Genomic DNA, 27,386 nt, shown 5'->3' with positions numbered 1-27,386 from the left:
AACTTTTCCTTTTTCATTGTGTCAGTTGCTTTTTCTAAAGCACCAAAAAATTCCACCACTTCTACCTTAGTAGAACCTTCTGTGGAACCATAGGCACAAATTAGTCTCATTGTCCAATTCCCCATTCTGATATTTGCCCACATCATTCTACTTGAGACTGCCTGCCATTCAAGAAGATTAGCCTTGTATTTTGTGTTGAATACTATGGCTACTCCTTCTTTTCCTTGATTGTCATTTTCTGAATATAACATTTTGTATTTATTGCTCAGAAAAATCTCACCAGTTTTTGTCTTTTTTGTTTTAGTCATCTCTGTTATGTCAATCTGGTACTTATCTAATTCCTCAGCTAGCTCCATTTCTTTGCCATTCAGGCTTCTTATGTTGATAGTACCAATCTTTAACTCTGGTGATGTTGAGTTGGAGTGTGCTTTCAGATTTGTTCCAGTAGCTGACTTTTTGCTGTTCGCCCTGGTTCCATGGCAAAGAGAACGGGGGGGGGGGGGGGGCTTGTTTTACCGGGCAACGCCCTAGCCCACATGAACTTTTGTCATGTTGTACCATCATTTTCTATATTGGTTTAAGACAATAAGAATACAATTTGGTTGGCTAAATCCAAATTGCCTGCCCATCCCCGTTCGTTCAGTATCCAGTCAGATACCCAACAGGGTGCACCATGAGAAGGTTAGGATTAGACATTAGGTCAGAAGCCCTGGTCGGTTCTCTGCATTCCTTTAAAGGCTATGTGGAGGTCTCCTCTCAGTTATACAGCTTTGACCCTTAAGCACCCCATATATATAATCACTCCCAAACAAGAGGCCCTAAGTAGCATATAAATGCTGCATGTGGAGTAGGATCAAGAGGTAAGATATTCTTCTCGAAGAGCTGGAGGTTGCAGTCCTTGGGAAATACTTTATGGGAAAGCCTGTTCCACAGAACTTTGGTAGATGGAATTAGACAATGATGGAGTGTAACAGGTTTAGTGAGTCTGTAGTTGAACTGTAAAAGGATGTTGGGAATTTGCTGCTCACATTCCTATTGGTTTAGCATAAATGGAAGGGGGAGGCTAATGGATACTCATTCTACTGAACAGTGACCATGGTAATATCTGTAGAAGAGACAGAGTACAGAAATTATCTATGAAACAGTGGTTGAAGAGAGCCTGTAAGAAGTGCTCTCTTCTGGACTACAAAATAGAAAGCAGTATTCTAAAATTTGACAGATTTGAGATTTGTACAGTGCAAATAAGGGCAGGAGAGTAGGTCTGGACCAAAAATAGTATGCCAAATTTTCTAGAAGCTGAAAATACTATAGAAGTGATGTGATTTTGCCAGGAAGGATTAAGAGCAAGAGTCAGTCCACGAAGAAGTCTGGTCTTGACTGTTGGGCATTATCAAAAGTATGTGAGGAACTATGTTATTTTTTTGTGAGAAAACAGGCAAAACTGTGTTTTGGAAGCACTGAAAGTGACTACAACAACATAGAATTGTTGTTGTAGTTGCTGTCCCATTGCAATCCAATGGGATGTGGTCAGGGTGCCAGTGGCGTCCGGCACCTTTGTGCAAAACTTTAGTTGGCGCCCCTATATCCCTCCCTCGAATAAAAAATCATTTTATAAAAATGTATCAGTGAGTTAAAATGAAATACGAAATATATTAATTATAAATTTATTGAACAAAAAGCAGAAATTACAAAAAAAATGTATAAAAAACAATAAACATACAAGAAGGGTACAGAAGCAACAAAAATAATTTGAAAAAAATAAAGTAAATAAATAATAGTAACAAGTATATAAAATAGGAACATTATTGGGTAAAGAAATAGTTAAATAAATATTTAAACAGAAAAATCACTTAGTGAATTGAACTTTTCTAGTTTTCATTAATGAAAATTCTCAAATAATATCACGTATATCAAGTTGATCCAAAATATCTGACTCTATTGATATAATGGCAAGATTTGAAAGCCTATTAAAAATTATTTTTTAATAATTTTAAGTTTAGAAAAGGACCGTTCTGCAGATGCTATAGATACAGATACCAGTAATGACAAAAGAATCTGAAGAATAATTCAGTATATTTACTGAATTATCAGATAATTCAGTAAAAATACTGAATTATCTGATATATATCGTTTTTAAAATTAAAAATAAATGGTTGACAGTGTAAAATTTCTTCGCAGAAATTGTCTGTGTGTCTGAATGATACTCGTGTTAATTTTTGTTGTAACTTTTTACAAGATAATAAATATTCTTTATTTCGTGAAGTACTTAACAAATACAAAAACTGAAAGGAATTCATATGTTATTTTAATAAAGTAAATCTTTCCTTCAAAGATTGAAGGAAAGATTTACTTTATTTTACAATAACATATGAACTGCATAATAGAATATCTATTATGCAGAGAAAAAAATTGCTTTAAATGAAATTTCAGGATAAACTATATTTTCATTTTCATAATCAAATTGTGTCGTCTTTTTACGTCTCCTTAGTGGTCTACTACTACAAAATACAGATTCTGCATCACATTTTGCTGCAATTAATTTTAGCTTTCAACAATTTCTTCAGTGGCGAATTCTCTATGCTTGCTATGCAAGCTCATTAATTGAGAAAGAAGTAATATTTATTTGTTAATAAATGCATGCATTTATAAGCATTCCATTTAGGCTTTTATTTTTGTAGACAGAAGGCATCTTAAATTGAGCGTTGCGTATCGAAGGCCGATGCTTGCTTGTCTAGTCAAAGCTACCTTGGATTGCTCGGTTGTAGGAGCTTCCAGGTCTGCACTGTGATTTCATGCGTGCACATAGCCATTTCCGCTCCCTTCACATTGTCTTAAACACAAGGCCACACACAGTCAAAGTAGCTCTAGCCAGTGAGCTTCAACCAGCCTTTACAAGTGTGCGTGTTGCTTGGGAAAATTAAGTTACAACCAACTTTTTATCATGATGTTATTGACCAGTTCATAAAGAAGAACCGTAGGGTAGAATTTGCATTCAAGTAGCTAAATTGAAAAAGATAGAATATCATTTGTAAAATAAATGTTGTATTTGTATGATTCAATGTACATAAATTTCTAAATATAATTCAAATTAAGGGGATATTAAATCCCACATTGTTTTAAAATCGAATAAGAAACTCAAAGATTGGAATCAGAGAGTTTCATGCCGAATATAGTAAACTATAAATGTATCGGCGGTTACTTTTATCGGAGGTCACTACGTGAGCTAATGCAAGCAGTCCTAGTACGTAGTACAATCTCAGGCAACTCGTTGCAAAGGTGGGGAAAGTTCTGATCGCTAATCTTGGTATTTTCCATAATGTAAAAACACATTTCCTAGGAAATGTATGCTGTTATTACATTATGATGGGAGGTCACTACCCAGACCGGGTTTCAGCCTTTTTTGAGGCTTCATCAGTGAATAGCTAGACCAAATAGATACAAAGGGTATAGCGAAAAGAACTTATATACTCTGCTATACGAGTTGTCAAACAGGTGCAACCATTAAGTTACTTAAATATAAAGAGCCAATAGGCTTCATTTCGGCGATATAAACATTATTCAAATTAAGGGGATATTAAATCCCACATTGTTTTAAAACCGAATAAGAAACTCAAAGATTGGAATCAGAGAGTTTCATGCCGAATATAGTAAACTATAAAAGTATCGGCAGTTACTAGCATGAGCTAATGCAAGCAGTCCTAGTACGTAGTACAATCTCAGGCAACTCGTTGCAAAGGTGGGGAAAGTTCTGATCGCTAATCTTGGTATTTTCCATAATGTAAAAACACATTTCCTAGGAAATGTATGCTGTTATTACATTATGGTGGGAGATCACTACCCAGACTGGTTTCAGCCTTTTTTGAGGCTTCATCAGTGAGTAGCTACACCAAATAGATACCAAAGGGTATAGTGAAAAGAACTTATATACTCTGCTATACGAGTTGTTAAACAGGTCAAACTGGGATAAAGGATTAAACTAAATTTATCATGTTGCAACAAGGAGAAGCATTCTTTGCCTCTGTCTTCATTCATTTTTCTTTTCCATAGTTTTAGTTTTTTTTATAAAAGCTGAAAATTTCTCAATCGACTTTAAAAGGTGCATGTTGCATCCCTGCAGGGAGAGATTCAGAGCATTCATCTTTTCAAAAATATCACAAACGTATGCTAGTTTTACCAAAAAATCTTCATTCACAAAATTTTTGGTATACTTGTGGTCTTCCTCTTTAAGAAAAATATAAATTTCCTGTCGCAGTTCAAACATACGAGACAAAACATTACCACGAGAGAGCCATCGCGAAGTGCTGTAGTACAACAAAAATGTGTGCTCAGATTCCATATCCTCACATAGTTTTTTGAAAAACCTTGCCTTCAACGGCCGAGTCTTTATAAAGTTTACTACATTCACTACATATTCTAAGACCTGGTTCAATGTAGGACTCAGGTATTCTGATGCGAGTTCTTCCCTGTGAATAACGCAATGGATCCACAGTGCATCAGGGACTTTGCTTCGAATAAGTGCCTGCAATCCTCCATAACAGCCGGACATAGAATGAGCCAGTGGCATAGCTGGGGGAGGGGTGCGGAGGGGACAGTCCGCTGCAGGCAGCACCGTGGCGGACTGTCTCCTCCTTTTTTTTGAGGTTTTCACGTGAGCCACAATTTTATTTTTCAACGATTCTTTTATTTATGTTAACTTAGTAATTTTTATTACTTAATTAATAATTAGTTTTTAACAACTATACTTATAACTAAAATAAATAAAATATAAATATAACAAAACTGTTACATTTCCCTATCATACTATAATTCAAATTCTTAAAAATAAAACACATGGCATGGCGATTGAGAACTATTCAGGACGTTGTTTTTCAGGACTGTGGATATTATATATCCACAGTGCATCAGGGACTTTGCTTCGAATAAGTGCCTGCAATCCTCCATAACAGCCGGACATAGAATGAGCCAGTGGCATAGCTGGGGGAGGGGTGCGGAGGGGACAGTCCGCTGCAGGCAGCACCGTGGCGGACTGTCTCCTCCTTTTTTTTGAGGTTTTCACGTGAGCCACAATTTTATTTTTCAACGATTCTTTTATTTATGTTAACTTAGTAATTTTTATTACTTAATTAATAATTAGTTTTTAACAACTATACTTATAACTAAAATAAATAAAATATAAATATAACAAAACTGTTACATTTCCCTATCATACTATAATTCAAATTCTTAAAAATAAAACACATGGCATGGCGATTGAGAACTATTCAGGACGACTTTATAGAAATTTTGGGAGAAAAAGTAAGAAGTTATCAAGCAAGTAAAAGAAGCAAAGTATTTTACTATGATATTCTACAGCACCCTTGATATTTCTCATAAGGATCAAATTAGCCAAGTTTTACGCTACTTTATGATCGATCGGTCTGCTCGGTTAGCCTACTGACTATGCTCTTTGCAACCATATGCCTGGGTTCGATTCCATCGATGATGTCAGGAGCTTAAGAGGCTCTTCTTCAGCCATAGCCAAGTTAGCCGGTCTTGGGCATGGACAGCAGGGTTTTTTCCACCAGTTTATCTGGGGTTTTTCATCCCACAAGCAGGCAAACCAGCCCCATGCACACACAGGCTACAGTCATAGGATATAGTACAACATGGAAGGCAACGGGAAACCACCTTGCTCATAATAATTTTCCTAGATGATGGCACATATAGCTACCCCCAAACAGCCATAAGGCTAAATACTATCAATCAATCAATGATCGATGGAAATAAAATGATGGTTGTGGAATCATTTGTTGATTTCATTGAAACAAAAGGTAAAACTGCCGAGAACATTTCAACTATGATTTTGCAAAAATTAGAAAACAATGGAATTGATATTCAGAATTGTAGAGGACAAGCATATGACTGTACTGGTTAACGTACGGCGTTCAGAGATGCATCAAGGAAATTCTGTTATTACTTTTTTGGGAACTGTGGAGCGTTTGTTCACATTTTTTTCTTCCTCAACCTATCACTTGGATATTCTGACTTCAGTCACTGGTCAAAGTGTCAAACGTGTAGTAGAAACTTGATGGAGTGTACGGGGAGATGCTGTGAGTGTTGTAAAAAAAATTACTTCAAATCTTAAGTGCTGTAGAACATTTAACTGGTGAAGAAGAAAATAGTTACCAGGTCAGATGCTGGCATGCTGCTTGTTGCGTTACAATCGTTTTCCTTCCTGTGCTTTCTTGGCCTGTGGGAATTAGTCCTTCTAGAAATTAATGACACACAAGTCTACCTCCAAACCAAAGGATTGAATATACAACAATGTGACATAAACCTCGAGGCTTTAAAAGCAATTTTAACTGAAAATATGGATGAATTAGTTAACAATTCATTAGCTTATGCCAAAGAGATTTGTGATGATCTGGGGATAGTCATAGATCGTTGGTATAGAAAGAAAAAACTGATGACAGGTGAAGAATCACGAGATGCTGAATTGTCATACAAAACTGAGTTGAGGAGAGAAATGTTTTATTTTTTCCACTGGACAGAGTGATCCAAGAAGTCACCATGTCATTTCAACATCTTCATGTCCTTGCTGAAAAATGTCTTCCTTACTCCATCGAATCTTTTGAATGATAAATACGAATGTCAACTAAATCATGATCACGATTTAATTTATTTCTCTATATGTTGTTTTGACTTTTTGTAGTATTTTTGGTGTGTATTGAGAAGGGCGGCAAACTCAGTGGCATAGTAGATCTTTTGTCCAGGCGACAAAAGATCTACTATGCCACTGGAACGAGCGGAACGAGCACCATCAACACAGACACCAATGCACTTAGTCCACTTCAAATTATTTTCGGATATCAAAGTATCAAGGATCTTAAACAAGTCTTGAGCCTTAGCACCAGCAGTGATACTTTTACAGAAGAGAAGATCTTTGACAATGTTATTACCATCTATAAACCGTACATAGCAAATCAAGTGATTAAGGATTATCAACCTAGTGAAAAATAAACTTTCAACATCTTTCTCTAAATCCAGAGTAATTTAATAAAAAAAAAAGGTGGCAAACCTTTTGGCAACACCTATAGGTAAAGATGACCTTGCTACTGCTTCTGCCTGGTATCTCCAACTCTGGGCCTGGCTCCCACTGAAGAGACCTCCATAAAGGTCGAAACTAATCTGAGTAGTGGCCAATCCCTTAATGCATAACAGTATACATATCCACAAGGAGATGTGTTTTGCATTATGGGAGATACTGGGATAGGAGTGTTGGTAGCTTGCTCCACCTTTGCTATGAGTTGCCTGGTGTTGTACTACTTACCCAGGTAAGATAGTACAACACTATATTCAGTCCTGAAGATATTATTTTCAGGCGCAAACTTTGTTGCAACAGTTTTTGAGGTCCAATGGAGTTGATTTCTCTCGAGGTATGAAATCCATTTTTGAAGAACACTTATCACCTGGTTTGAGAAATATTTTCCAAATGATAATATCGATAAATTTACATGGATTCAAGATCCATTTAATGCCAGTGCTCCATCTGAATTTACTGTTGCAGAAGAAGAGAATCTTATTGAGTTGTCTTGCGACAATACGTTGAAAACAAAATTTGGCAGCATGGAATTAAATGAATTTTGGATATCAGTAAAAGATGAATATCCCCCTCTGCGTGAAAAAGCTCAGAGAATTTTAATTCCATTTGCGACTTCTTATTTGTGCGAAGCTGGATTTTTGGTGGTTGCTGTGATAAAAACTAAGTATCATGAGAAAATCAATGTGGAGAAGGAAATGAGGGCGGCTGTGTCAAGTTTGATTTCAAGATTTGAGAAAATGTGCAGTGATCAACAGGTTCATCCATCCTACTAATGATAATTAGCTGAATTTGTTCAACTACTTTTTTTCTGTGATCTTAAATACGTGTTTTATTAATTTTTACCTAACCCTTGAATTAAAAAAAATTATTTGCTATTTCGCAAAGTGTACTTGTTAGAATTTGACATAGGGCACCTTGGGAAAACTTGGATTCAGCAAGGGCGCAGAGAATCGAAAACGTTTGGGAACCACTGGTATAGAGTGTTATCATTAGCAAAACTGTGAATAGGATTTGAGATCAGTGAGAGTAGAAATCTCCCCCCCCCCCCCAAACGTCAGGCTCCACAATAAGTCAGTTGGGATCATGCATGTAAGGTCACGTCATGTAAGAAGGCTGACCCCAAATAGATGGGATAAGACAAAAGAGGAAGAAGAATATATATAATGTACAGATTATACAATCTTCATTAATGTACAGATTTTCTCCTACATGATTTCTTGGTATTTCTCTCATGTTATGCACCTGATGAAGTCTTCTAAGAAGATGAAACTAGAAATTAAAATAAAATAGTGTTTCTATTTTTATCTCTCGGCTTCTAGTCATTTAATCTGGTTCAAAAATAAGTCACTTAGCCAAGTCAATAATCAGTTATATTATATCTCTAACCTTTATGACAAGCGACATACAGAAGTATAAGAGACTTCCAAAAGACTGAGAAGAATTGGCCTAAACATCAAGAGGTTAGTGCTTCTCAAACTTTTAAATTCCATGATCTCTTTTTGAGATTCATTTTTTTTTAAAAAAGAAAACATTAAAACAGAATGTGCCAAAAGAATATATAAAACAGCTAAAAGGAACTTCTTGATGAAAAAATTTATGATGCAAAACATACCATAGATACTTATTTTCCCAGAAAGCTTCTTTATCTATCACTACTGAACAAACTTTAGATGATATTTGGAAACTTATTAAAGATATGATCGAATTACAAGCTTCTAAGATTCCAAATACCGACAAAAGAAAATTAAGAAATTCGAAGCTCGAACAAGAAAAATCATCTACATCAAAGTTTGAATTCTCTCCTCATTATTGTTAACAAATCTAGTTACAGCATTTCTAATGTTAAAAAGAATATTCTTAATAAAGCTGCATAGATAGGCTAATGTGTTCATTACATGTGTTGAATTGGATTTAAACAGTATTGATGCGAACACAGATTGATAAGAAAATAACTACTTATTAACTTAAAAGCTAATATTTCACTGGTATTATATCTAGCATCTTCAGAGCACACAAAGTTTGTTGCAAATGCGAGAAAACCGCAATCTGGTGTAACAGTGGGGCTAGTATAAGTAATTGCAGCACCATCTAAGTTAAAAAAAAAAAAAAAAAAAAAAAAAAACCAGTAGTCCAAAGTTTTGAAAAAAATAAAATAAAAATAAATAAATATTAATTTGGTCTTACGATGACTATCTCCCAAATCTTTGGTACATTTATATAGCCATACTTGTTAAGGTTTGGAGCATGTTTTAAGACTTCTGTTGATTCGAGGAACAACCTCTCTGACTTGTAGAAGCTCCTGTGCAGTACTTTTGTTTTTTTCAATTGATCCTGTGTGCTGGGGTATCCAAAGCATGGTCTGCCAGACCCGACTTGCCATAGCGAAAGTGCTGGATATATTTTTTGTGTTCACTGAGGCAGATGTCCACAGTTCTTCCTGTCTGTCCGTAGTAGGCTCGATGACAAGAACAGGGCACTTCATAGACTCCTGGATGTGATAAAGGAATGAATCTGTCCTTAGGTGAACGGATGAGAGTTGCCAATTTCACATAAGGCTTAAATACAGTGTGCAGTTGGTGTTTGTTAAGCACCCTAGATATCTTTTCAGATGTGCCTTTAATGTATGGAATGGTGATAGTTTTGTTGTAGTCTTCTGTGGTAGATAGTGGGGGGGGGGATTTCTGGGTAGCATTTAGCATTTTATCTATATTATGGGGATTATAGCCATTCGTTAGGAAGGTGTGACGCAGGTGAGAAAGTTCAGCAGTGAGAGCAATGTCATTGGAACAGATTGCTCTAGCTCTATGGGTTGGTGTTTTTAAGATACCATATTGTTGAGAAGGGTGATGGTGTGATTGACATAGAGGGAGATATTTACACAAACAATCACACCATCACCCTTCTCAACAATATGGTATCATAAAAACATACTAACCCACAGAGCTAAAGCAATCTGTTCCAATGACATTGCTCTCACTGCAGAACTTTCTCACCTGCATTACACCTTCCTAACCAATGGCTATAATCTCCATAAGATAGATAAAATACTAAATGCTACCCAGAAATCCCCTCTATCTACCACAGAAGACCACAACATAGTTGGTGCTTAACAAACACCAACTACGCACAGTATTTAAACCTTATGTAAAATTAGCAACTCTCATCCGTTCACCTAAGGAAAAATGCACTTCTTTATCACATCCAGAAGTCTATGAAGTGCCCTGTTCTTACCATCAAGCCTACTACAGACAGACAGGAAGAACTGTGGACATCTGCCTCAGTGAACACAAAAAATATATCTGACACTTTTGCTATAGCAAGTTGGGTCTGGCAGACCATGCTTTGGATACCCCTGCGCACAGGATCAATTGGAAAGAAACAAGAGTAATGCACAGAAGCTTCTACAAGTCAGAGAGGTTGTTCCTGGAATCAACAGAAGCCTTAAAACATACTCCAAACCTTAAAGCATGGCTGTATAAATCTACCAAAGATTTGGGAGACAGTCATCCTAACACCAAATTAATATTTATTTATTTTTATTTTATTTTTTTCAAAATTTGGACTACTATTTTTCAAAACTTTGGACTACTTTTTTTTTTTTTTTAATACTTAGATGGTTCTGTATTAGGACGTTAGTCTTGTGTTCATCATCATCATCATCATCATAAATTACTGCCATGTACCCTCAAGGGGTGTACAGGATATGACAGTACTACATGAAAAAATTACATCATTACTAACTTCCTATCTACAATTTTCCTCCAAATTAGTCTGTTACTTGTCAAGACTCCAACATTATCAGCTCTTATATTTCTATCGTCTAAGGCACTTTGTACCGTATCAATCCACCTATATCTTGGTCTTCCTCTGGGTCATTTTCCTGCCAACCTGGCAGAGAACACTTGTTTTGCTAATCTTTCCTCTCCCATTCCATTTAAGTGACCATACCATCTGAGATTAGCTCTGCTAATGCATTCCTGGATGCTGACAATGTCAAGTTCTTTCCTAATATCCATATTTTTAATATGATATTGCCATTGATGCCATCTGTTCACGCCTCTAATCTTTCTCAGGACTCTCATATCTGCAGTCTCTAGTCTTTGGTCTAGTGTTTTACTTCTGACCCAGCTCTCAGATCCATAAGTTAAAATTGGTTTGAACACAGTCTTGTATACAGCTAATTTAGTGTTCCGACTAATTTCTTTCTTATTCCATATGAATTTATTCAATTGACTTCCCACGATACCAGCTTTGCTGATTCTGTTGTCTATTTCTATATTTAGTTTACCATCTTCAGTAAAAATTGTGCCTAAGTAGCTGAAATGTTTTACTTGTTCCACAGGTTCTCCATTCACAACACAGTTGACATTTTCAATGATTCTGCCTATTTTCATTGTCTTTGTCTTTTTATTGCTGACCTTCATACCATATCTATTACAACAGCTATTCAATTTAGTCAGAGAATCTTGCAGACTTGTAGCGGATTTATTTAGAAGTATAACATCATCCGCATAAAGCTGACATTAACATCTCCGATTTTGATATCAGGTTTAATACCACATTCCTTCATAATGTGATCCATATAGATAATGAATAACAGAGGGGATAATGTACATCCTTGTCTCACACCAGATTTAACATTAAACCATCTTCCTGTACTTCCTTCAATTCTAACTGCTGACTCACAACTCAAATAAAGACTAAGTATTGCTTGATATAATGCCCCATTGATACCATATAACTGCAGCGTATTAAATAGCTTCTCTCTTGGCACCTTGTCATATGCCTTTTCCAAATCGACAAAACTTAAATACAGATCTTTGTTATATTCCCATGCTTTCTAGACTATTTGTCGTAAAGTGAAGATCTGATCCTGACAGCCTCTATTTGGCCTGAATCCAGCTTGTTCTTCACCAAGCTTTTCTTCCACAATTCTTCTCAACCGTTTCTCAAGTATACTTGCATAGATCTTGCCAGGAACACTCAGTAGGGAAATACCTCTGTAATTCTCACATTCAGTTTTATTTCCCTTTTTATATATGGGTACTATGAGAGCTCTACTCCAATCATCGGGAATTCGTCCCTCTGTCCAGGCTTTCTGAACTATGCAGTGCAGCCACTGTAAGACTTTTATACCACCATACTTCAGCATTTCTGGTCGAATATCATCTACTCCTGCTGCCTTTCCACATTTCAAGCCTTTGATGGCTTTTTCTACTTCAAGTATGGATATGTATTCCTAACTGCATGCCTGGTCAGTGTTTTTTTTATCACTGTGCTGTCATCACTGCTTGTTTCATTTAGCAGTTTTTCAAAGTAATTACTCCATACTTCAAGGATATCTTTTTCTCCTGTTTTCATTTCACCTTTATCATCTCTAATTCCTTTTACAGCACTCTTTCCTCCATTCCTAAGCTTCTTCAACAACCTCCAGAATATTTTGCCACCTTCTTGATATTTATTTTCTATATTCTTGCCAAAGTCCTCCCATGACTTTTGTTTAGCTAGTTTTACACACTGTTTAGCTTTCTTACATTTGTCTCTGTATTCTGTAAGAGTAAAAGCTGACTTATTTGCCAGGAACTTTTGATATGCTTTCTTCTTTTCCTTCACTGCCTCTTTAACTTCCTGTGTCCACCATGGAGTTCTGATTTTTTTATCTTTGCACACAACCTCACCACATGCCTCTCTGGCAGAATCAATCAATGTTTCCTCCAGAGTTTGCCACTGAATCTCCAAGGTTTGATTCCTGTTCTCAAACTCTTTCATTTTCTTTTCAATAATATTTCTGTATTTTAGTCTACAGTTTACATCTGAGAGCTGCTCAACTTTTATTCGCTTTAAAACTTTCTTACATGTTATTCTTTTCAATATGAAATTCAATTTTATCCTGCTCAAGACTAAATAGTGATCACTTCCAATTTCAAATCCTCTGTATCCCAATTTCAAATCCGCAGGACACCAGGGAGATGTTTTCTCCCTGGTGTCCTGCACCAGGGAGAAAACATCACTATCAACATCACTGAATCTCCAAGGTTTGATTCCTGTTCTCAAACTCTTTCATTTTCTTTTCAATAATATTTCTGTATTTTAGTCTACAGTTTACATCTGAGAGCTGCTCAACTTTTATTCGCTTTAAAACTTTCTTACATGTTATTCTTTTCAATATGAAATTCAATTTTATCCTGCTCAAGACTAAATAGTGATCACTTCCAATTTCAAATCCTCTGTACACTCTGGTGTCCTGCACCAGGGAGAAAACATCACTATCAACAATAACATAGTCAATGAGACTTTTCTTATTCCTAGCCTCTTCTCTCCATGTGAATTTGTGCACATTTTTATGTTGGAACATGGTGTTAGTAATAACCAGTCCATGTCCTGAGCAGAAATCCCAAGATATTTGCCATTATTATTAGCTTTGCTCTTTTCTCCAAATTTTCCCAAAATATTTTTGTATGTCTCACAGTCATTTCCTACTCTGCTATTTAGATCCCCAACAAGGACCAACTTTTCCTTTTTCATTGTGTCAGTTGCTTTTTCTAAAGCCTCAAAAAATTCCTCCACTTCTACCTTAGTAGAACCTTCTGTGGGACCAGAGGCACAAATAAGTCTCATTGTCCAGTTCCCCATTCTCATATTTGCCCACATTACTCTACTTGAGACTGACTGCCATTCAAGAAGATTAGCCTCATATTTTGTGTTGAATACTATGGCTACTCCTTCTTTTCCTTGATTGTTATTGCCTGAATATAACATTTTGTATTTATTGCTCAGAAAGATCTCACCAGTTTTGGTCTTTTTTGTTTCAGTCACCCCTATTATGTCGATCTGGTACTTATCTAATTCCTCAGCTAGCTCCATTTCTTTGCCATTCAGGCTTCTTATGTTGATAGTACCGATCTTTAACTCTGGTGATGTTGAGTTGGGGTGTGTTTTCAGATTTGTTCCAGTAGCTGACGTTTCGCTGTTCGCCCTGGTTCCCTGGCGAAAACAAGGGGGGCCTTGTTTAACCGGGCGACGCCCCAGCCGGCATGAAATTTTGTCATGTTGTACCATCATTTTTTATTTTGGTTTAACCAATAAGAATACAATTTGGTCGGCTAAATCCCAAATTGCCTAGTCTTGTGTTGCATGCTCCAATTACTTATACTAGCCCCACAGTTACACTGGATTGTGGTTGTCTTGCATTTGTAACAAGCTTTGTTTGTGTGCTCTGAAGATGCTGGATATAATACCAGCGCAATATTAGCTTTTAAGTTAATAAATAGTTATTTTCTTATCAATTTGTGTTTGCATCAATACCGTTTAAATCCAATTCAACATTCTTAATAAAGGCTTTAATTTCATTATGTCACTAAAATCCATTTCAAAGGAGCTGTTACTTACAAAAACTGAAAAGGCTACCTCTTTCCTTCCTATTCAAGAAACTAATTTACTTCATATGGAATCCATTTTTATAATTAATAATGCAAACTAATATCTCTAATATCTCTCTATAGACAATATCTCTCCAGCAGAACGTTAAGCAATAAAAAAACTACAAAAAACAGGGATAATAATTCTACCTGCAGATAAAGGCAACTCACCTGTCATCCTGGATACTAAGGAATATAATAACAATATTTTTCAATTATTACAAACATATACTTACTCTATGCTTGATAGAGATCCAACTCGTGAAATCTATAACTGTACCAACAATCTTCTGAGAACCACTATTGAGTTTTCTAGAAATATTCGATTGTCTTTTCATTCACTGTATCCTTTAATCTCCTGATTATATGGATTACCAAAAATTCATAAAGAAAATACTCCTATTAGACCCATTGTGGAAGGCACTGATTCTCCTATGTGTAAGCTCTCAAAGTATTTAGCCAAATCTTTAAAATGTTTATTCAGCTCGACCTTCTCTTTCCTCAAAAAATTCTGTAATTTTATTTACACATTCATTCAAAAAGAGGAAATTATAGCTACTTTTGATGTTGTTTCCCTCTTCACAAATGTGCCTACAGAAGAAGTTCTAAAAGTTCTAACTCTCTTTAAGGATAAATTATCAAAAAAGTAATGTCTTTATCAAAGCATTGCATTAATTCTGGTTATTTCCTGTTTAGAGAGACTATTTACAAACAGAACTTTGGCTTAGTCATGGGTAATCCTTTTTCTTCCATACTAGCAAATTTATATTTAGAATCTTTTGAGGAAGAAGCTATCTCTTCATTCTCAGTGAAACCTAGGTCGTGACAGAGATATAGAGACGACATTTTCCTTATCTGGAGTCATAGTCCTGATTCCTTAAAGAATTTCCTAGATCATCTATGTTTATTCAGCTCGACCTTCTCTTTCCTCAAAAATTTCTGTAGATTTTATTTACACATTCAAAAAGAGGAAATTATAGCTACTTTTGATGTTGTTGCTTAGCTAGTCGACATTAATGCTCGACTAGCTCAGTTGGTAGAACATGAGACTCTTAATCTCAGGATCATGGGTTTGTGCCCCACGTTGGGCGAATGGAATTTTTTGCCAGTCTGGTTGGCCAAGTGGTAGTGGTTAGCGTATCCACTCTCCAGCCAAAGGCTGCGGGTTCGAATCCCACCATGGGCATGGATGTTGTGATTGTCTGTGAAAGTACTAGTGGTGGTAGTCGGTGGTAGATGGCATTGGTATTAGATGATGAAGGTTGGTGAAGTAGTGGGACGAAGAGTTATAGAGTAGATGCCCTCCCTCGATGAGTCTTTGGACTCCCTGGAGGTGCGATGTAATAATAATAATAATAATCTCAACAGTCAACACCCAAAAATCCAATTTGCTGCAGAATTAGAGATTGAGGGCTCTCTCCCATTCCTAGATGTCAAACTCATTTGTGTATCTGAAAAATTGAAGATCTCCATTTACAAAAAAAAAAAACCCGACTCACAGCAATAGATATCTCCATGCACAGTCCCATTACTATCTGCCTCAAAAACTTGGCATTATCTCTATGCTAGGCAAATGTGCTCACTGCTTCCTCTGTGTAGAAGAGAACATCAACAAAGAACTTCAGTTTCTTCTTACAATCTTTCAGCAAAATGTTTATTCAAAATAAACAGTTAGAAAGCCACTATTCAATCCACCAACTCACAATATTGAAGATAGAAATAATGAAAAGGGCTACATATCCCTACCATATATATATATCAGTTCTGTTTTACCAAAGTTAGCTAAAGTTCTCAAAAAATTTAACATCTGGTCCTCTACCCAAGTTCCACTCCTTACGCCCAAACAGAAATATAGCAACTTCAATCCAATTGCAAATAGTGAAAGGCTGATCATAAGATAGCAATTTGCTAAGAAGACACTATTAAATGCCTTGGAAATATTATTATTATTATTAGATCACACCTCCAGGGAGTCCAAAGACTCATCGAGAGAGGGCATCTACTCTACAACTCCTCATCTCACTACTCCACCAACCTCCATCATCTAACACCAATGCCATCTACTGCTGACTACCACCACTAGTACATTCACAAACAATCACAACATCCATGCCCACGGCGAGATTCGAACCCGCAGCCTTTTGGCTGGAGAGCAAATACGCTAACCACTCGGCTAACCAGGTCGGCATATATTAAGTGCAATAGTACAGGTTTCTCCAAACTTTTCCATGGCATGTGTCCAGAAGTTGGTGATGTAAGTCAGGTGTACTATGGATCATGATTGATGAAATTCCTATTGATGGTTGTGATTAGTTAACAGTTCTCCAAACATTAAAAAAGTTGACTGTTGATGACCTTCTCCATTACTCTATACAACACTGATGTTAGAGCAATAGGACAATATTCAGATAGTAGAAACTTAAAACATTTAAAATTCCTATGCAACACAACAAAAACCAAGGTTTGATTTTAAATCAAGTTTGGTCATCGGTTATTAAAAATTTACCCACTTCAGCCCTTGGACAGAGTGAGCGTGAACCACAGAACGTGACAACAAATAGCATTGTCTCCACAGTTGTATAGATCTGTTATTCAGTTTTTTTAATGGACTATTTTGATGTTCATAATACCAACAAATGAACTTGTTTTTCATAATTTCTTATAGTTTGTGCTTTAAACTGTTAGTTCTCTTTATCCTGAAGATGTTAGTCTTACGACTAACGAAACTTGTCGGGTTATTTTTTAGTACTTTAATTTTTTAAAAACAGTTCTCTAATAAACACGTGGTCACAAAACCGGAATATTTCCATTAACTTCTTAACCACAGAAACCTACACATGAAAATTTAAAACTTTTTTTGGGATTGGCTATATATGGGTTTGCTTCCTTGCTGTAGGGTCGATGTCAGGTGATAATAGTGTATCATATAGATGATAAAGAACCTGTGTTAGTTCAAGAGCATATATCTCTTCAGCACAACTTGTATGATTCCATCAGAACTCAATGCCTTTTTGGTATTCAGGTTGTTCAAGGTTCTTGAACAACCTGAATGTTTTTCTGGCAGAAAACTACAAGAGGCATATGATGCAATGTTTCAAGTAAAGGAGGTGATCCCATCATCTACGTAGCAGTTGGATGAGAATGATGATACTAGGAGGTTAGCCTTATCTTTCGATGATGTTGCAATGCTACATCATTTGGATGAAAAAGGTGAAAGCACATAGATGAGGAATAAGAAGGTACAACTCCCATTGGCAAATTTCCTACATTTAGCCCTATCAAAGTCAGCCTTAGATTTTAATGATGATGGTTTTGCAAATATTGCAGGTGTCAGTGTATGCTGTAAATGAAGCTGAGGTCTTTGTCTTGATTCACTTTTGATAAGCTTTTATCGAAAACTTGACTACTTAGCACACTTTCTGGAAATCATGTAACCATGGCTTTGAATATAGGTGGGAATTTTAAACAAAGTGAAGAATGAAACTTCCGTTTCAACACATAACTTCTGCAACAAGATCACAAGTAACTGGATCTGAAGAATAACAACAATAGTCTGATAATGGAAAGCAGGCAAAGTCTTTTTTTTTCCCATTTGGTGTTGTTGTAATGCCAAACTACATGAGGTTGTGAATGGTTGGTAGGAGGATGTTCTACAAAGATAAAACTGATGAGATTGTGATCTGAATTACTGAGAAGGGTAGTCACCTCAACAACGCACCTAGAATGAGAACTGGTTAAGAAAAGATCTAGAGTGTTAGGTAGGTGTTCGAGAGAATTTTCAGGGATCTTGAAAGATGAATTGTTTGTTTTAAATTGTTACTTACCAGCAAATATCTCTGCTTCTCGATCGGGTGGAGGAGCCAGTTAGCATTGTGGACATGAAAGTCACAAAGGAGGATGGCTTCACTGTTAGGAAGTTTGAACTGTATAAAATCGAGCTTCACAGATACATCCAAAAGTGATCAATAAGTAATACAACGATTTCTTCTGCTTCTATTATTCCTACCAACTTTTTTTTTTATATATTTTTTTTAATGTTGGGCCCGTATACGAGAGGTTGGCTGGTCAACATATAGTACGTTAGTACCATATGGGTAGTGGGTTGGGAAAGGAGAAACTTGTTTACATTTGATTTAAAAGCCTGTATGTTGTATTCCTCGTGAAATACATCGGGGGAAGACTATTCCACAGTACCGCAGAGCAAGGATGAAGGAGGAGGAAAAGAAACTTGTTCTGTGGGTTTCGAGATGTACTGTGAAAGGATGTTGGGCAGCAACTGTATGTGTTCCAATGAGCTTAGTACAGAGCGGGGGAATTATCGATGCTGTTTCCAATGAACATTTCCCATGGAAATATTTATAGAACATACAGATAACAGAGACCAAGCATCTATGTGATAGTGAGGGGAGCAAGTTGGTGAGATGGATCATTTATCGATTAATTTCTCTCCTCTGTATTGAGTCAAGCATTTTGATGGAGCATTTAGGAGCCCCACTCCAAATGTGAGAGCAATAATCGATAGCTGGGTGGATTTGTGATTTATATAATGTTAACAACTGTTTAGAGGTGAAGTAGCGTCTTGAGTGAAAGAGAAAAACTAGTTTTTTGGAAGCTGAGGATGAAATGACTGTGATGTGTTTATGCCAGGAGAGGCTTGATTTCAGGGTAATTCCGAGAAGAGAAATCTCATCTTATCTGGGAATTTGAGTGTTATCAAAAACAACGCTGGGAGAAAATGGTTCTTTTTTTGTGAGAAATAAGACAGAACTGGGCTTTACTGGCGTTGAAGTTGACGAGGTTATCTGAGTCCCATTGGAGGATGACTCGGAGGTCACGATTAAGGGCAGTGGTGGTTAATGTTCTGTGGGTTGAAGTGAGCTGTGTAGAGTAGGGTTTGTCAAATGAGAGGGAGGAGTGTAAAGTGCTGTCGTCTGCAAAACTGTGTATTAGGAGTCAACTGAAGTAGGTCATTGATATATATAAAAGGAAGAGGGTCAGTGAGAGAACTGAACCTTGTGGGACCCCAGCATTAGTTGGATGGTGAGAGGATAGGGAGCTGTCTACCATCACATATAGTGTTCGTCCAGACAGATAGCTGGCAATGCATCTGCAGAAGTCCTGAGACAGTCCAAATGATAGGAATTTACTTTGTAAGCCTTTGTGCCAGACCCGGTCAAAGGCTTTAGAGATATCAAGTGCAACTACTTGGGATTTGCCGAATTTCTCCATGGCATATGTCCAGCGATGGGTGATGTATGAGAATAGATCTCCTGTTGATTGGCTTTGACGGAATCTGTACTGGTGGTCGCTTAATAGCTGGGTACCTTCGAGGTAGAGTAGGAGTTGATGGTTTTCTCCATCACTTTAGATAGGACTGAAGTGAATGAGATAGGGCGGTAATTAGATGGCAGTGATTTGTCACCCTTTTTTAGGAATGGGTTGAATATAGGCCAGTTTCCAGGCTTTGGGATATATATACCAGTGGAGTAAGACAGTGTGTACAGATGCATTCATAAACTGCATTCATTAAAGGTATTGTAAAAATAATCATAATTTAAAAATTCTGAATATTTTTACAAATAGTTTATGTTAGTATGTTTATTAGTTTGGTTTCATAACATGCATTGTTGGCACTTGCGATGTGCCCATTACTGATGTTATTTTGTTAAAATGAAATGTAAAGCAGTTAAAAATTTGATGTACTTACTGGATTTGATATTTGTATTACTTACAGAAATTTTATTGTAGTTTAAAATTATCAAGTGTTGTGTTTTGAAGAGACATCCTCGTTATGCTAACGTAATCTACGTGTCAGCCATTATACCTAACTTCTTGCTTGCCACTTTCATGGAGTGCGCATGCTCGCCAAGAAGTTTGACGTGTGATGGACAACTCACAAGAACAGTGTTCAGTATCAGAGTAACGGGGAGTAAACAAGGCAGCGTTCAGAAGGAAATAAGAACACAGGCTGGCAGATATTTAGATTTGGAGGAACTTAAGTTTTTTTTTTATCTAACAGTTGGAAGAAAATTAATAGTATATTCCAAAAAAGAAATCGTGGAACTATTACGTTTGAAAGTGAAATAAGTATTGATAAATAAAAGAAAATATCGCTATAGATCGTTTTAAAAGGAATATTCGAGGAAAAGCTAATTGGAAGATTAGTGGTAGATTCCGAAAAGGGAATCATAGAACTGTGAATTTTAAGTGTAAGAAAATTAAGACTGTCAATAAGCATTAGTGAATAAAAGAAGAAATTGCTATTTATGTTCTAAAAGAATGTTCGAGAAAACTCTGATTTGGAAGTTTCATCTGTCTTAAGGATGCCGGATCTAACTATTATTTCTACTGAAGAGAAGATAGAATTGAGTCGGGAAGAATTAATGTGTGCTACATGAGTAATGAGAAAGGATCCTGTAAAATGAAGAATAAAGTCATATATCTTCGGAAAAGGACCTTGACAGAGAAACTGGCTATGAACAATTTTGTCATTGTGAAAATGAAGTGTTTAGTCTAGTCTTAAGTGTAAGTTTATTTTTAAAAGGCCTTGGATCCAATTAATTCTGTAGTTATAGTTATGTAAAGTTGTTTGAAGTGTATATATATATATATAGTTATGTTTTATTAAATGTGTTTATTTTGTATTTTGATCTTGAGTTAGTGATTTTTGGATTCTGAAAGCAATAGTAAAAAAGAGGTCATTGTACCAACTGGAGTGAACCCTTGTGCATATAATATATAGGTACACTCAGAAATAAAAAAAAAAAAAAATTGTTGAACAGAGATCATCTCTATATACAGGATAATATAAATTAAATATAATAATCCTTTATATAAACAGTATCCTACCATATCATTCTTTCTTTAACTCATTACACAGTGGAAAAACTCTCAGATTTTCATTGGTCTGCTAAATAATTTCCTCTCATAATCTGATTTTGCCTTCCTTATCAGACTGATAACCTTCTTGTCAGTGTTTTATAGCATTCGTGAACTTGCTGATTACTTTTCTATTTCCTCTACATTTTTTCCCACCCAGTTTCAACTTAATGATGCTAATCATCCATTTAACTAGCATGTGATATATCTTCTGACCCTAGGTATGCAGTTTCATAGTGCTTCCTTAAACCTCTCTGGTCATTTTCCATGTACTGTTAACATCCTATTCTTGCAGTTTCTTATGTCAAGTGGCACTGCTCTATGCTTCTTCCTAGGTAGCATAGAGCATATCATAATCACTGAATGTGTAGATCCAACTTCCCCTTTCTTAACTGAAAATTTCACATGCTTAATCATCTTTTGGGTCAAGATTGATCACTAATCAGAAGCAAATGGCTATCTTGGTTATTCTCCAGTCCTATGATGCTATCACCGGCCAAAGCACTCTTAAATCTCAACCTCACCATTATATGCTATTTTAGGTAATTATTTCTCATTATGTATTCCATTTCTATTCCATTCCATTCTCAAATTCCATTTCTATTCCATTCCATTCTCAAATTCCATTTCTTTTTCCTTGTACAACCTTACTTTCTTCCAAATACTGGCCTGGTTGGCCTAGTGGTTAGCTTACCAACAGGTCGCAGACTCACAAACATTCATGTCTGCTGCAGGCATAGATGTTTGGGATTGTCTTACCTTGTGTACTGCCATAACCTTTGATATAGCACAGTATGACCTTTGCTATCCTTATGGCAATTACAACCATAAATCACAATCACCCTTCAAAAATCATGTCCCAGAGTTTAAATCCCTCATAACATTTATTCACTCTGTTCTCACTGAACTAATTTGCTCAGGTATACTATCTGCAACTTCTTTTGCATTCCTTTCCCCCCAAGGTCTATAGCAGCAATCAATTATATATTTTGTCCTGTTGGCCTCTATCTTATTCCATACAGACTCGGATGCACTAAGGTAGGCTGCTTGAATGATTTAAGTAAAATGTATTTATTTATTTATTTTTGACATGCAGACTAAGTAAAGGCAAATAAATGAAATAATACTAAAATTATATTATTATACAGTCATATCCCGTCCTGCTTCACGCCTCACCACTAGTGTATCTTTCAGCACTGGCTGCATTCACCAGTGTCGCACATGCTGTGAACAAGCACTGCGTGTTTTGCGCGGTCTCCATTCATACACGATTTTTATAGTCTACAAACCTTGCAATTGCTTAATGTTATGTTCTTAATAAAAATTTTATCACATAAAAAATAATAATGTCGTTCAAAGGAAGCAAGTCTGATTCTTCTACTGCTAGCAAGAAAAGAAAAACATTGACTTTGGAAACAAAACTCGACGTTATTAATTATATGAAGAGACAAAGGCTTCAATTCGGCGACATATAAACTTATTTAAGTTAAGGGATATTACATCCCATATTGTTTCATAGCGAATAAGAAACTCAAAGAGTTTCATGCCGAATATAGTAAATATATAAAGTTCGGTGAGTACAAGCATAAGCAAATACCTAGATTGTGTTACAACTGACCCTTTAGGGCAGTGTTTCTCAAACTTCAGATATCCACGGACCCCTTCTTAAATTTTCATTATTACCAAGTACCCCTAATTAATTAATTAAAATGGATAAATTAATTAAAATTAATAAATTAATTTAAAATATTAAAAAATTAAATATCTATTTTATTTGAATTTATATGTTCATGTAAACAAAAAATATGATTTATTTTTAATAGAACAACCTTTATAAAGATACTATAAAGTTTTACTTGCTTGAAATAATTTATCATCAATGAGAGGAGTGAAATTGCTTATGGTGAGAGAAAATTTCAGCAAAATTTGGCTCTACAGTTGTTAATTTCAATCTCAGATGCGGTTTGACATCTATAATGTGATTCCTCTTCTTCGTCTTAATATCTACAAGGGCCGAATATCCAACTTTGCACAGATATGAACTTGGAAATAGAAAAATGAACCTTAGAGCTTTATCTGTTAATTCAGGAAATTCATTCTGTATTTGTAGCCAAAATGATGATAACGTATTCTCACTGTATTTATTTTTTAGGAAACCATTAGAAGCTAGTTCTAAAAGTTCTTCTTCTATTGATGATAGACCCTTTGGCATAAATTTGTTTTTATTAAAGGGGTATCTTATCCACTCAATATTAATGTCCAATTCAGGGAAATACTTTTCTAGATTCATTTGTAAGCTTTTTAAATGCTACATGATAGTAATTTTCACATCATCATCAATTTGTTCATTTGAACTTGCGAGCAATTCATGACGCGATGGAAACGCATCAAATTCTCCATTACCAACCTGCTTTTGCAATAACTTCATTTTTGCCAATGGCGTTCACTTTATCTTGGACATGAAATATAGAAATTTTCTTGCCTTGTAAAGATAAATTAAGACTATTTAATACAGTAAATATATCTGCCAGGTATGCTAATTGACTGAGCCATTTTCAATTATGTAAATACTTTTTCAATTCAAACGTTTCATCAAGAAAAACTTGTAGTTCATTCCGAAGTTCAAATAAACGAGCAAGAACTTTTCCACGAGAAAGACAACGAACATTGGTATGGAAAAGAAGTTGTGTATAGTTGCTTCCCATTTCTTTGCAAAGTTGAGAGAAAAGTCTGGCATTTAGAGGACGGCCTTTAATATAATTTATGATTTTTACAGCTTCATCAAGAACTTTTCTTAGGTCTGTAGACATCATATGTGTAGCCAAAGCCTCCCTGTGTATGCAGCAGTGTGTCGACTTTGCATTTGGTGAAACAGCTTGAATCCTTGAAACAAGCCCTTTTTTAGATCCGACCAAGGATTTCGCTCCGTCCGTGCTTATTCCAACACAACTTTTCCAATCAAGCTTGTTTTGATGCATAAAGGTATTTATGCTGTTGAATATTTCTTCTCCTGTTGTATGTTCTGGCAAGGGTTGGCAATATAAAAGGTCGTCATGAATTTTTTGATTTTTTTCATACCTAACGAACACTAGAAGATTTGCAAAATTTGTAATATCGGTGGATTCATCTACCTGCAACGCATAATCACGACTCTTACGTATATCGGAAAACAATGTTTGTTTTACATTTTCAGCCATTTCAGTGATTCTTTGATGAACGGTACTATTTGAAAGACAAATCCTATCAAAAGATCTTTTTGCATTATCTCTGATCATAATTTCTGCTATTATTTTTGCTGCAGGCTTGACCAAAGTTTTACCAATTGTTTCCGCTGCAAAACGTTTTGCTATTAATAGCGACACACGATATGAAGCTTCTAAAGCCTTCATGTTTTCACCTCCTGACACGATCGACATCACTATTTGAGATTCTTTTAAATTTTTTAGTTTATTTTGAAAAAATTTGACAGGTTTGTACAAGCATTCATTATGTTTCGATTCAAAATGTGATTTAAATTACATGGTTTCAGGCTTTCAATTTCTAAAGTTTCACCGCAAATTACACATAATGGAATAGGTTCTTCTTCATTTCCCGTCCATGAAAATCCACATTTCAAGTAATTTATATCGTACTTACGAAGTTTTCTCATCTTCTTCCTAGTTGGTTCTTTAGAGATGTCAGACAGACGACACACACTTATCAATTTCACTTGATCCAGATACAATATCAACATTTTCTTGTTGCTGACAGCTACTTGTATCTACTATGTTCCTCTCTTTTGCACATTTTAAAAATCCAGTCTTTAACCAGTGATCCATACTTTTGAAAGCTAAAAAAAAAATTACCATATTTAACGAACAGTCTTTCAACAAATGACTAGTGAAAGCAGAACTCGAAACAGACAGCAATGGTAGGCCAGTAGAGATAAAGAAGCTATGAAGATGTCCATATGATTGGTGCGGTATTAACAAAAGATGGCGCTACTAATTGACAAAAGCAAGCTGACAGTTCAGTTGAAATGCTAATTTTCTTCAACCGAATTCCTTATATAATATCTGAAACACATTCACTATATATTTCTTAGTTTTAACACGTTCACTCAAACAAAACCATATGTTGTCGGTGCACCATATGGTTTTGATTGTCTACTATACAGCATTTTATGTGGGAGGGGTCATGTAATTCATTAGTTCCGTTTTTACCCAGTTGTCTCTAATTGCACTATTTGTTGAGAAACATATTACACAGCCTGCAGATGTCTCTGTACCTTATTCAGTGATACAATAGGAACGTTTTACGATCTCAAACTTAAATTTTATTCCATGCGTTAATGATGCATAGCCGAAAATTGCCACAGACCCCCTGAAGACCTTTCACGGACCCCCTGGGTCTGCATACCACACTTTGAGAAACACTGCTTTAGGGAGTGCAACACTAAGGCAACTCATGGTAAGGGTAGAGCAAGCTCCAATCACTATTCTTGATATTTCCCCATAATGTGAAACCCAGCTCCTAGGAGCTGTATTACTGTTCTACATTATGAGTGAGAGAAGGTCACTACCCAGACCGGTTTCAACCTTTATTGAGGTCTCATCAGTGAGTAGGTAGACCTAGAAATACCAAGTTTATAGCAAACAGAACTTACATATATCCTACTATGAGAATTGCCAAGAAGTTGTCCTAATAAATTATTAATTACATAAAGAGCCAAAGGCTTCAATTCGGTGACATATAAACTTATTTCAGTTAAGGGATATTACATCCCATATTGTTTCATAGCCGAATAAGAAACTCAGAGTTTCATGCCGAATATAGTAAATATATAAAGTTTGGAGGGTCAAAGCGTAAGCAAATACCTGGATAGTGTTACAACTGACCCATTAGGGAGTGCAACACTGAGGCAACTCATGGTAAGGGTGGTGCAAGCTCCAATCACTATTCTTGATATTTCCCCATAATGCTAAAAACTTGGTATTTCTAGGTCTACCTACTCACTGATAAATAAAGGTTGAAACTGGTCAGGGTAGTGACCCTCTCTCACTCATAATGTAGCACAGTAATACAGCTCCTAGGAGCTGGGTTTCACATTATGGGGAAATATCAAGAATAGTGATCGGAGCTTGCTCCACCCTTACCATGAGTTGCCTCAGTGTTGCACTCCCTAAAGGGTCAGTTGTAACACTATCTGGGTATTGGCTTACGCTTGGACTTGCCGAACTTTATATATTTACTATATTCGGCATGAAACTCTTTGAGTTTCTTATTCGGCTATGAAACAATATGGGATGTAATATCCCTTAATTTAAATAAGTATATATGTCGCCGAATTGAAACCTTTGGCTCTTCATATAATTAATAATTTATTAGGACACCTTCTTGGCAATTCTCATAGTAGGGTATATGTAAGTTCTGTTTGCTACAAACTTGGTATTTCTAGGTCTACCTACTCACAGATGAGACCTCAATAAAGGTTGAAATTGGTCTGGGTAGTGACCTTCTCTCACTCATAATGCAGAACAGTAATACAGCTCCTAGGAGCTGGGTTTCACATTATGGGGAAATATCAAGAATAGTGATCGGAGCTTGCTCCACCCTTACCATGAGTTGCCTCAGTGTTGCACTCCCTAAAGGGTCAGTTGTAACACTATCCAGGTATTTGCTTATGCTTGGACTCGCTGAACTTTATATATTTACTATACTCGGCATGAAACTCTTTGAGTTTCTTATTCGGCGATGAAACAATATGCGATGTAATATCCCTTAAAAAAAAAAAAAAACCATCATTAAGGATTTTGAAGGCAGAATGAAAATTTGCAAGCTAGCAAAGAAGTTCGATCTACAGGAATACACAGTAAGAACAATCATAAAAGAAAGGTTTAGAGATTTTGAAGGACATAGATTCTAATGAGGAACGAATTGTAGCCGCAAGGCAAGGAATAAAAAAATCATTAGCTTGCTATGAAGAAATTTTGAGTGACAAGAAAAAGACATTATGCTGTCAGATGAAT

The 27,386-nt window shown here is 36.0% G+C and overlaps 1 protein-coding gene across 6 annotated transcripts in view; it reads right to left on the bottom strand.

Annotated features, from left to right (window-relative positions):
- Positions 1 to 27,386, bottom strand: part of Adck5 (aarF domain containing kinase 5) — a 255,110-nt gene that overhangs the window by 4,328 nt on the left and 223,396 nt on the right. The window lies entirely within an intron of this gene.

Source organism: Typopeltis vanoorti, chromosome 12 (assembly GCF_054136105.1).
Source record: "Typopeltis vanoorti isolate ZY-2024b chromosome 12, IOZ_Tvanoo_1.0, whole genome shotgun sequence".
NCBI lineage: Eukaryota > Metazoa > Arthropoda > Arachnida > Uropygi > Thelyphonidae > Typopeltis > Typopeltis vanoorti.
The sequence above is the reverse complement of the archived record's forward strand: the minus strand, read 5'-3'. Positions and strand labels throughout refer to the sequence as shown.